Source organism: Phaseolus vulgaris, chromosome 5 (assembly GCF_051622355.1).
Source record: "Phaseolus vulgaris cultivar YP4 chromosome 5, ASM5162235v1, whole genome shotgun sequence".
NCBI classification, from domain to species: domain Eukaryota; kingdom Viridiplantae; phylum Streptophyta; class Magnoliopsida; order Fabales; family Fabaceae; genus Phaseolus; species Phaseolus vulgaris.
The window spans coordinates 24,052,305-24,065,992 of record NC_143502.1 but is presented as its reverse complement, the minus strand read 5'-3'; positions in this window follow the sequence as shown (position 1 = coordinate 24,065,992).

The following is a 13,688-nucleotide window of genomic DNA, read 5'->3' as shown; positions in this document are numbered from 1 at the left end:
TGACACATGTGTCTTTAGATAGTTTATAATAGTGATAGACATTGATTTACAAAAAATTACCATGAAAAGACTCGAAACTAATTTTTTTTTATGTAGCTGCATGAATTTGTTGTATAAATTTGATAGATGAGTCTCACTAGTAGTGATGTGATAAACATTGGTTTTCAAGTAATTAGGAAGAAAAGAGTTGAAACTAGTTTTTTATTGGTAGTTGCATGAATTTATTGATATATTTCATAGATGACTCTCTACAGTAGTGATAGACATTGGTTTTCAAGAAATTAGCATGAAAAGAATTGAAACTATTTTTTATGTGGTAGTTGCATGCATTTATTGTATATATTTGATAGATGAGTCTCTACAGTAGTGATAGATATTGGTTTTCAAGAAATTAGCATGAAGAAAAGACTTGAAACTAGTTTTTCTGTGGTAGTTGCATGAATATATTGTATATATTTGACACATGTGTCTTTAGATAGTTTATAATAGTGATGGACATTGATTTACAAGAAATTACCATGAAAAGACTCGAAACTAGTTTTTTTTTATGTAGCTGCATGAATTTATTGTATAAATTTGATAGATGAGTCTCACTAGTAGTGATAAACATTGGTTTTCATGTAATTAGGAAGAAAAGAGTTGAAACTAGTTTTTTATTGGTAGTTGCATGAATTTATTGATATATTTCATAGATGACTCTCTACAGTAGTGATAGACATTGGTTTTCAAGAAATTAGCATGAAAAGAATTGAAACCTGTTTTTTTGTGGTAGTTGCATGCATTTATTGTATATATTTGATAGATGAGTCTCTACAGTAGTGATAGATATTGGTTTTCAAGAAATTAGCATGAAGAAAAGACTTGAAACTAGTTTTTCTGTGGTAGTTGCATGAATATATTGTATATATTTGACACATGTGTCTTTAGATAGTTTATAATAGTGATAGACATTGATTTACAAGAAATTACCATGAAAAGACTCGAAACTAATTTTTTTTTATGTAGCTGCATGAATTTGTTGTATAAATTTGGTAGATGAGTCTCACTAGTAGTGATGTGATAAACATTGGTTTTCAAGTAATTAGGAAGAAAAGAGTTGAAACTAGTTTTTTATTGGTAGTTGCATGAATTTATTGATATATTTCATAGATGACTCTCTACAGTAGTGATAGACATTGGTTTTCAAGAAATTAGCATGAAAAGAATTGAAACTAGTTTTTTTGTGCTAGTTGCATGCATTTATTGTATATATTTGATAGATGAGTCTCTACAGTAGTGATAGATATTGGTTTTCAAGAAATTAGCATGAAGGAAAGACTTGAAACTAGTTTTTCTGTGGTAGTTGCATGAATATATTGTATATATTTGACACATGTGTCTTTATATAGTTTATAATAGTGATAGACATTGATTTACAAGAAATTACCATGAAAAGACTCAAAACTAGTTTTTTTTTATGTAGCTGCATGAATTTATTGTATAAATTTGATAGTTGAGTCTCACTAGTAGTGATAAACATTGGTTTTCAAGTAATTAGGAAGAAAAGAGTTGACACTAGTTTTTTATTGGTAGTTGCATGAATTTATTGATATATTTCATAGATGACTCTCTACAGTAGTGATAGACATTGGTTTTCAAGAAATTAGCATGAAAAGAATTGAAACTAGTTTTTTTGTGCTAGTTGCATGCATTTATTGTATATATTTGATAGATGAGTCTCTACAGTAGTGATAGATATTGGTTTTCAAGAAATTAGCATGAAGGAAAGACTTGAAACTAGTTTTTCTGTGGTAGTTGCATGAATATATTGTATATATTTGACACATGTGTCTTTATATAGTTTATAATAGTGATAGACATTGATTTACAAGAAATTACCATGAAAAGACTCAAAACTAGTTTTTTTTTTATGTAGCTGCATGAATTTATTGTATAAATTTGATAGTTGAGTCTCACTAGTAGTGATAAACATTGGTTTTCAAGTAATTAGGAAGAAAAGAGTTGACACTAGTTTTTTATTGGTAGTTGCATGAATTTATTGATATATTTCATAGATGACTCTCTACAGTAGTGATAGACATTGGTTTTCAAGAAATTAGCATGAAAAGAATTGAAACTAGTTTTTTTGTGCTAGTTGCATGCATTTATTGTATATATTTGATAGATGAGTCTCTACAGTAGTGATAGATATTGGTTTTCAAGAAATTAGCATGAAGGAAAGACTTGAAACTAGTTTTTCTGTGGTAGTTGCATGAATATATTGTATATATTTGACACATGTGTCTTTATATAGTTTATAATAGTGATAGACATTGATTTACAAGAAATTACCATGAAAAGACTCAAAACTAGTTTTTTTTTTATGTAGCTGCATGAATTTATTGTATAAATTTGATAGTTGAGTCTCACTAGTAGTGATAAACATTGGTTTTCAAGTAATTAGGAAGAAAAGAGTTGACACTAGTTTTTTATTGGTAGTTGCATGAATTTATTGATATTTTTCATAGATGACTCTCTACAGTAGTGATAGACATTGGTTTTCAAGAAATTACCATGAAAAGACTCGAAACTAGTTTTTTTTATGTAGCTGCATGAATTTATTGTATAAATTTGATAGATGAGTCTCACTAGTAGTGATAAACATTGGTTTTCAAGTAATTAGGAAGAAAAGAGTTGAAACTAGTTTTTTATTGGTAGTTGCATGAATTTATTGATATAATTCATATATGACTCTTTACAGTAGTGATAGACATTGGTTTTCAAGAAATTACCATCAAAAGACTCGAAACTAGTTTTTTTTTTATGTAGCTGCATGAATTTATTGTATAAATTTGATAGATGAGTCTCACTAGTAGTGATAAACATTGGTTTTCAAGTAATTAGGAAGAAAAGAGTTGAAACTAGTTTTTTATTGGTAGTTGCATGAATTTATTTATATAATTCATATATGACTCTTTACAGTAGTGATAGACATTGGTTTTCAAGAAATTACCATCAAAAGACTCGAAACTAGTTTTTTTTTTATGTAGCTGCATGAATTTATTGTATAAATTTGATAGATGAGTCTCACTAGTAGTGATAAACATTGGTTTTCATGTAATTAGGAAGAAAAGAGTTGAAACTAGTTTTTTATTGGTAGTTGCATGAATTTATTGATATATTTCATAGATGACTCTCTACAGTAGTGATAGACATTGGTTTTCAAGAAATTAGCATGAAAAGAATTGAAACTAGTTTTTTTGTGGTAGTTGCATGCATTTATTGTATATATTTGATAGATGAGTCTCTACAGTAGTGATAGATATTGGTTTTCAAGAAATTAGCATGAAGAAAAGACTTGAAACTAGTTTTTCTGTGGTAGTTGCATGAATATATTGTATATATTTGACACATGTGTCTTTAGATAGTTTATAATAGTGATAGACATTGATTTACAAGAAATTACCATGAAAAGACTCGAAACTAATTTTTTTTTATGTAGCTGCATGAATTTATTGTATAAATTTGATAGATGAGTCTCTCTAGTAGTGATAAAATTGGTTTTCAAGTAATTAGGAAGAAAAGAGTTGAAACTAGTTTTTTATTGGTAGTTGCATGAATTTATTGATATATTTCATAGATGACTCTCTACAGTAGTGATAGACATTGGTTTTCAAGAAATTAGCATGAAAAGAATTAAAACTATTTTTTATGTGGTAGTTGCATGCATTTATTGTATATATTTGATAGATGAGTCTCTACAGTAGTGATAGATATTGGTTTTCAAGAAATTAGCATGAAGAAAAGACTTGAAACTAGTTTTTCTGTGGTAGTTGCATGAATATATTGTATATATTTGACACATGTGTCTTTAGATAGTTTATAATAGTGATGGACATTGATTTACAAGAAATTACCATGAAAAGACTCGAAACTAGTTTTTTTTTATGTAGCTGCATGAATTTATTGTATAAATTTGATAGATGAGTCTCACTAGTAGTGATAAACATTGGTTTTCAAGTAATTAGGAAGAAAAGAGTTGAAACTAGTTTTTTATTGGTAGTTGCATGAATTTATTGATATATTTCATAGATGACTCTCTACAGTAGTGATAGACATTGGTTTTCAAGAAATTAGCATGAAAAGAATTGAAACTAGTTTTTTTGTGGTAGTTGCATGCATTTATTGTATATATTTGATAGATGAGTCTCTACAGTAGTGATAGATATTGGTTTTCAAGAAATTAGCATGAAGAAAAGACTTGAAACTAGTTTTTTTGTGGTAGTTGCATGAATATATTGTATATATTTGACACATGTGTCTTTAGATAGTTTATAATAGTGATAGACATTGATTTACAAGAAATTACCATGAAAAGACTTGAAACTAATTTTTTTTTATGTAGCTGCATGAATTTGTTGTATAAATTTGATAGATGAGTCTCACTAGTAGTGATGTGATAAACATTGGTTTTCATGTAATTAGGAAGAAAAGAGTTGAAACTAGTTTTTTATTGGTAGTTGCATGAATTTATTGATATATTTCATAGATGACTCTCTACAGTAGTGATAGACATTGGTTTTCAAGAAATTACAATGAAAGGAATTGAAACTAGTTTTTCTGTGGTAGTTGCATGCATTTATTGTATATATTTGATAGATGAGTCTCTACAGTAGTGATAGATATTGGTTTTCAAGAAATTAGCATGAAGAAAAGACTTGAAACTAGTTTTTCTGTGGTAGTTGCATGAATATATTGTATATATTTGACACATGTGTCTTTAGATAGTTTATAATAGTGATAGACATTGATTTACAAGAAATTACCATGAAAAGACTCGAAACTAGTTTTTCTTTATGTAGCTGCATGAATTTATTGTATAAATTTGATAGATGAGTCTCACTAGTAGTGATTAACATTGGTTTTCAAGTAATTAGGAAGAAAAGAGTTGAAACTAGTTTTTTATTGGTAGTTGCATGAATTTATTGATATATTTCATAGATGACTCTCTACAGTAGTGATAGACATTGGTTTTCAAGAAATTAGCATGAAAAGAATTGAAACTAGTTTTTATGTGGTAGTTGCATGCATTTATTGTATATATTTGATAGATGAGTCTCTACAGTAGTGATAGATATTGGTTTTCAAGAAATTAGCATGAAGAAAAGACTTGAAACTAGTTTTTCTGTGGTAGTTGCATGAATATATTGTATATATTTGACACATGTGTCTTTAGATAGTTTATAATAGTGATAGACATTGATTTACAAGAAATTACCATGAAAAGACTCGAAACTAGTTTTTCTTTATGTAGCTGCATGAATTTATTGTATAAATTTGATAGATGAGTTTCACTAGTAGTGATAAACATTGGTTTTCAAGTAATTAGGAAGAAAAGAGTTGAAACTAGTTTTTTATTGGTAGTTGCATGAATTTATTGATATATTTCATAGATGACTCTCTACAGTAGTGATAGACATTGGTTTTCAAGAAATTAGCATGAAAAGAATTGAAACTAGTTTTTATGTGGTAGTTGCATGCATTTATTGTATATATTTGATAGATGAGTCTCTACAGTAGTGATAGATATTGGTTTTCAAGAAATTAGCATGAAGAAAAGACTTGAAACTAGTTTTTCTGTGGTAGTTGCATGAATATATTGTATATATTTGACACATGTGTCTTTAGATAGTTTATAATAGTGATAGACATTGATTTACAAGAAATTACCATGAAAAGACTCGAAACTAGTTTTTTTTTATGTAGATGCATGAATTTGTTGTATAAATTTGATAGATGAGTCTCACTAGTAGTGATGTGATAAACATTGGTTTTCAAGTAATTAGGAAGAAAAGAGTTGAAACTAGTTTTTTATTGGTAGTTGCATAAATTTATTGATATATTTCATAGATGACTCTCTACAGTAGTGATAGACATTGGTTTTCAAGAAATTAGCATGAAAAGAATTGAAACTAGTTTTTCTGTGGTAGTTGCATGCATTTATTGTATATATTTGATAGATGAGTCTCTACAGTAGTGATAGATATTGGTTTTCAAGAAATTAGCATGAAGAAAAGACTTGAAACTAGTTTTTCTGTGGTAGTTGCATGAATATATTGTATATATTTGACACATGTGTCTTTAGATAGTTTATAATAGTGATAGACATTGATTTACAAGAAATTACCATGAAAAGACTCGAAACTAGTTTTTTTTTATGTAGATGCATGAATTTGTTGTATAAATTTGATAGATGAGTCTCACTAGTAGTGATGTGATAAACATTGGTTTTCAAGTAATTAGGAAGAAAAGAGTTGAAACTAGTTTTTTATTGGTAGTTGCATAAATTTATTGATATATTTCATAGATGACTCTCTACAGTAGGGATAGACATTGGTTTTCAAGAAATTAGCATGAAAAGAATTGAAACTAGTTTTTATGTGGTAGTTGCATGCATTTATTGTATATATTTGATAGATGAGTCTCTACAGTAGTGATAGATATTGGTTTTCAAGAAATTAGCATGAAGAAAAGACTTGAAACTAGTTTTTCTGTGGTAGTTGCATGAATATATTGTATATATTTGACACATGTGTCTTTAGATAGTTTATAATAGTGATAGACATTGATTTACAAGAAATTACCATGAAAAGACTCGAAACTAATTTTTTTTTATGTAGCTGCATGAATTTGTTGTATAAATTTGATAGATGAGTATCACTAGTAGTGATGTGATAAACATTGGTTTTCAAGTAATTAGGAAGAAAAGAGTTGAAACTAGTTTTTTATTGGTAGTTGCATGAATTTATTGATATATTTCATAGATGACTCTCTACAGTAGTGATAGACATTGGTTTTCAAGAAATTAGCAAGAAAAGAATTGAAACTAGTTTTTTTGTGGTAGTTGCATGCATTTATTGTATATATTTGATAGATGAGTCTCTACAGTAGTAATAGATATTGGTTTTCAAGAAATTAGCATGAAGAAAAGACTTGAAACTAGTTTTTCTGTGGTAGTTGCATGAATATATTGTATATATTTGACACATGTGTCTTTAGATAGTTTATAATAGTGATAGACATTGATTTACAAGAAATTACCATGAAAAGACTCGAAACTAGTTTTTTTTTATGTAGCTGCATGAATTTATTGTATAAATTTGATAGATGAGTCTCACTAGTAGTGATAAACATTGGTTTTCAAGTAATTAGGAAGAAAAGAGTTGAAACTAGTTTTTTATTGGTAGTTGCATGAATTTATTGATATATTTCATAGATGACTCTCTACAGTAGTGATAGACATTGGTTTTCAAGAAATTAGCATGAAAAGAATTGAAACTAGTTTTTTTGTGGTAGTTGCATGCATTTATTGTATATATTTGATAGATGAGTCTCTACAGTAGTGATAGATATTGGTTTTCAAGAAATTAGCATGAAGAAAAGACTTGAAACTAGTTTTTCTGTGGTAGATGCATGAATATATTGTATATATTTGACACATGTGTCTTTAGATAGTTTATAATAGTGATAGACATTGATTTACAAGAAATTACCATGAAAAGACTCGAAACTAGTTTTTTTTTGTGTAGCTGCATGAATTTATTGTATAAATTTGATAGATGAGTCTCACTAGTAGTGATAAACATTGGTTTTCAAGTAATTAGGAAGAAAAGAGTTGAAACTAGTTTTTTATTGGTAGTTGCATGAATTTATTGATATATTTCATAGATGACTCTCTACAGTAGTGATAGACATTGGTTTTCAAGAAATTAGCATGAAAAGAATTGAAACTAGTTTTTTTGTGGTAGTTGCATGCATTTATTGTATATATTTGATAGATGAGTCTCTACAGTAGTGATAGATATTGGTTTTCAAGAAATTAGCATGAAGAAAAGACTTGAAACTAGTTTTTCTCTGGTAGTTGCATGAATATATTGTATATATTTGACACATGTGTCTTTAGATAGTTTATAATAGTGATAGACATTGATTTACAAGAAATTACCATGAAAAGACTCGAAACTAGTTTCTTTTTATGTAGCTGCATGAATTTATTGTATAAATTTGATAGATGAGTCTCACTAGTAGTGATAAACATTGGTTTTCAAGTAATTAGGAAGAAAAGAGTTGAAACTAGTTTTTTATTGGTAGTTGCATGAATTTATTGATATATTTCATAGATGACTCTCTACAGTAGTGATAGACATTGGTTTTCAAGAAATTAGCATGAAAAGAATTGAAACTAGTTTTTTGTGGTAGTTGCATGCATTTATTGTATATATTTGATAGATGAGTCTCTACAGTAGTGATAGATATTGGTTTTCAAGAAATTAGCATGAAGAAAAGACTTGAAACTAGTTTTTCTGTGGTAGTTGCATGAATATATTGTATATATTTGACACATGTGTCTTTAGATAGTTTATAATAGTGATAGACATTGATTTACAAGAAATTACTATGAAAAGACTCGAAACTAGTTTTTTTTTTTATGTAGCTGCATGAATTTATTGTATAAATTTGATAGATGAGTCTCACTAGTAGTGATAAACATTGGCTTTCAAGTAATTAGGAAGAAAAGAGTTGAAACTAGTTCTTTATTGGTAGTTGCATGAATTTATTGATATATTTCATAGATGACTCTCTACAGTAGTGATAGACATTGGTTTTCAAGAAATTAGCATGAAAAGAATTGAAACTAGTTTTTATGTGGTAGTTGCATGCATTTATTGTATATATTTGATAGATGAGTCTCTACAGTAGTGATAGATATTGGTTTTCAAGAAATTAGCATGAAGAAAAGACTTGAAACTAGTTTTTCTGTGGTAGTTGCATGAATATATTGTATATATTTGACACATGTGTCTTTAGATAGTTTATAATAGTGATGGACATTGATTTACAAGAAATTACCATGAAAAGACTCGAAACTAGTTTTTTTTTATGTAGCTGCATGAATTTATTGTATAAATTTGATAGATGAGTCTCCCTAGTAGTGATAAACATTGGTTTTCAAGTAATTAGGAAGAAAAGAGTTGAAACTAGTTTTTTATTGGTAGTTGCATGAATTTATTGATATATTTCATAGATGACTCTCTACAGTAGTGATAGACATTGGTTTTCAAGAAATTACAATGAAAGGAATTGAAACTAGTTTTTCTGTGGTAGTTGCATGCATTTATTGTATATATTTGATAGATGAGTCTCTACAGTAGTGATAGATATTGGTTTTCAAGAAATTAGCATGAAGAAAAGACTTGAAACTAGTTTTTCTGTGGTAGTTGCATGAATATATTGTATATATTTGACACATGTGTCTTTAGATAGTTTATAATAGTGATAGACATTGATTTACAAGAAATTACCATGAAAAGACTCGAAACTAGTTTTTCTTTATGTAGCTGCATGAATTTATTGTATAAATTTGATAGATGAGTCTCACTAGTAGTGATAAACATTGGTTTTCAAGTAATTAGGAAGAAAAGAGTTGAAACTAGTTTTTTATTGGTAGTTGCATGAATTTATTGATATATTTCATAGATGACTCTCTACAGTAGTGATAGACATTGGTTTTCAAGAAATTAGCATGAAAAGAATTCAAACCCTAGTGCACAAAATGGGCAGCATAACAATACTCAATTAAACTTGTCAAATACAATGAGATAGCCTCCCTATTTATAGGCTATGTGGACGTAAATGTTAAGCCACCTTTCTAAAGAAAATAAAACCAAAAATTAAATCTAAATCTAAGGTGCAATGACCGGCCATACATTACCCTAGATTCTAGAAGGTTTCCATCAAAAATGCTTCCTACACTATCCTATCTACTAAGTACCCCCAATGGGCCTTTATGCAAACATATACAAAGCCTTCTCTCTTCCATCCGTGGCCTCATTTGCTTGTGTTTGAATATGTTTGGCCATTGATCTTGTAAGGGGTCCTAGACGGTTTAGCTCCATGGATAGCCTCCCTCCTTCACGGTCTAGACGCTCACCTTCACGTCCTAGACGCTTACTTTCTCGTCCTAGACGCTCTCCTTGGTCTTGGTCTTGGTCTAGACGCTCTCCTTGGCTTGTACCTTGGCTTCCTTGGGTAGGTGTGCTTGGCCCTCCTCCATCATCCCCTCCCCCTTGGAAAGGATTTGTCCTCAAATCCAGCTCGTCATCGTCATTGGTACCTACAAATGGAGAAAGATCAATTACATTAAAAGTGTCATGTACTCCATATTCAAGAGGTAGGTCCAACTTATAAGCATTGTTGTTGACTCGCTTGAGAACTTGGAAAGGTCCATCACCTCGGGGACTTAGTTTGGACTTCCTTTGAGTTGGAAATCTATCTTTGTGAAGGTGAAGCCAAACTAAGTCTCCTTCCTCAAAAATTATTTCTCTCTTCCCTTTGTTGTTGTATTTTGTGTACTTCTCATTTTGTTGTTGTATTTGAATTTTAATCTTCTCATGCATTTTCTTGATAAAATCAGCTTTGAGCACTCCTTCCTTATGCACAAAATCTTGTGGATTAGGAAGGGGTATCAAATCCATGGGCGTGAGAGGGTTAAAACCATATACTACCTCAAAAGGAGAAGTATTAGTAGTCTTGTGAACTACTCTATTGTAAGCAAATTCAATGTGGGGAAGGTACTCATCCCAAGATTTGTGGCTTCCCTTCATGATAGCCCTAAGCATAGTTCCAAGAGATCTATTGACTACTTCGGTTTGACCATCCGTTTGAGGATGACAAGAAGTTGAAAATTGTAGTCTTGTTCCAAGTTTCCCCCAAAGAGTTTTCCAAAAGTGGCTTATAAACTTGGGATCTCGATCGGACACTATACTTCTAGGGAGACCATGGAGTCTCACCACTTCTCTAAAGAAGAGTTTAGAAATATTTTGAGCATCATCTACTTTGTGGCATGGAATAAAGTGGGACATTTTGCTAAAACGGTCCACTACCACAAAGATAGAGTCATGGCCTCTTGCAGTCCTAGGAAGTCCTAAAATGAAATTCATGCTAATGTCTTCCCAAGGAGCATTTGCAATCGGCAAAGGAGTGTAGAGTCCATGCGGCATTGTTCTAGACTTTGCTTTTAAACATGAGATACATCTAGAACAATGTCGTTGGACATCTTTCCTCATGTGTGGCCAACAAAATTTTGCTTTTAAAAGATCTAGAGTTTTATCAACTCCAAAATGGCCCATGAGTCCCCCTTCATGTGATTCTTTGACAAGGAGTTTTCTATGTGTTCCTTGGGGAATGCAAAGTTTTCCTTCTTTAAAAAGATATCCCTCGGACACATAGTAACCTCCTTGCGCTCTATGTAGACATTGGGCATAGATGGATGAGAGTTCTTGATCTTCTTGGTAAAGCTCTCTTATGTGGTCAAATCCAAGAATTTGGGCACCTAGTTTTGAAAAGAGAGTGTGCCGTCTTGAAAGAGCATCGGCCACTATATTGGTGCTTCCTTTCTTGTATTTGATTACATAAGGAAATTGTTCAAGAAATTCCATCCATTTAGCATGTCTCTTGTTGAGCTTGTGTTGGCCCTTTAAATATTTTAAAGACTCGTGATCACTATGGATAACAAATTCTTTGGACACAAGGTAGTGTTCCCAAGTCTTTAGGGCTCGCACAAGAGCATAGAGCTCTTTGTCATAGGTGGGGTAGTTGAGGGTGGCACCATGGAGTTTTTCACTAAAATAAGCAATGGGGTGTCCACCTTGCAACAAAACCGCACCTATGCCTACCCCCGATGCATCACACTCTATCTCAAAAGTTTTGGAAAAATTTGGGAGAGATAGAATGGGTGCATTGGTGAGTTGAGCTTTGAGCCTTTGAAAGGCTTGCTCATGCTTTTCATTCCAACAAAATGCAACATCTTTTTTCACAAGTTCATTCAAAGGAGAAGCTAGACTAGAAAAATTAGGTACAAACCTTCTATAGAAGCTAGCTAACCCATGAAAACTTCTTACATCACTTACATTTTATGGAGTTGGCCACTCGCGGATGGCTTTGATTTTCTCGGGATCTACATGCACCCCCTTTTTGTTAACTATGAATCCTAAGAAAACTACACTATCTACACAAAAGGTACACTTATCCCTATTGGCAAAAAGACTATTTTTCCTAAGAACTAGAAGAACTTCCCTAAGGTGACTTAGATGGTCTTCTAGGCTTTTACTATAGACTAAAATATCATCAAAGTAAACTACTACATATTTACCTATACAATCCCTCAAGGTGTGATTCATAAGCCTCATGAATGTGCTTGGAGCATTAGTAAGCCCAAAGGGCATCACCAACCACTCGTATAGTCCAAATTTGGTCTTAAAAGCGGTTTTCCACTCATCACCCTCCTTGATTCGAATTTGGTGATATCCACTTTTAAGGTCAATTTTAGAGAATAGAGTTGACCCATGCAATTCATCAAGCATATCATCAAGCCTTGGGATTGGATGCCTATACTTGATGGTGATGTTGTTGATTGCTCTACAATCACAACACATACGCCATTTTCCATCTTTTTTTGGCACCAACAAGACAGGTACAGCACAAGGGCTTAGGCTCTTTTGAACCCAACCCTTCTCCAACAAGTCTTGAACTTGTGATTCTATCTCCTTTGTTTCCTCGGGGTTGGTTCTATAAGCAGGCCTATTTGGTAGGCTTGCCCCCGGTATAAAGTCAATTTGATGTTCTATCCCCCTAAAAGGAGGAAGCCCAATGGGTCCTTCTTGGGAGAATAGATCTTCAAATTCACTCAAAAGGTTTTCTACTTGAGGAGGTAAAACCATGAGTTCACTACTTGTGGCAGTGCATGTAAGTGCTCCTTTACAAAAGATAAGGCTTGGTTGTTCAACAAGAAGCAAGTTTTCAAAAACATTTTCAAGAGGTTTTTCTTGTTGACCAACCTTGTGGGAAGGAACACTCTTCTCCCACGCCTTTCTATCCCTAAGGATTTTCTCTTTTTCTAGCTCTTTTTTTTTTTTGTTTTCCTCATCCCTCTTTTGTTTCATTTGTATTTGGTCTTTCACCACTTGAGAATGTGGTAAAGGACTAAGTACAAACTTCTTATATTTATGGGTGAAGGAAATCTCGTTAGTGAGACCATCATGCAAGGTTTTCTTGTCAAATTGCCATGGCCTCCCTAATAAGATATGGCAAGCTTCCATAGGCACTACATCACATAAAACTTTGTCTTTGTAGTTCCCTATGGAAAACTTGATTTCCACTTGCTTGTCTACATGTAGTTCCCCATTTTCATTAAGCCATTGAAGTTTGTAAGGTTTTGGGTGAGGAACTACTTGTAGCTTAAGCTTTTCAACCATCCTAGCACTACAACAATTACAACTAGATCCACTATCCACAATGAGAGAACATATATTTTCTAAAACATTGCATCTTGTATGAAAGATGTTCTCCCTTTGTGTTTCCATGGATGTGCTAGGGTGATTGTTGAGGGTTCTCCTAATCATAAGCAATTCTCCCTCTAGTGGAGCTACCCTCTCATCCTCTCCCCCTTCCTCTTTCTCACTAGGCTCATCCTCGCCACTAGTGTACTCGTCTACACCTTTTAAAAACAAAGTCCTTTGGTTTGGACATTGTGCTTGCACATGTCCCCTACCATAGCACTTAAAACACTTGACATCTCTAGCTCGGATGGGTGGGGTTGAGGTTTCTTTGGTGAAGGGCTTGGTAGGCTCTTTTGGTTTTTCCTTGGATGT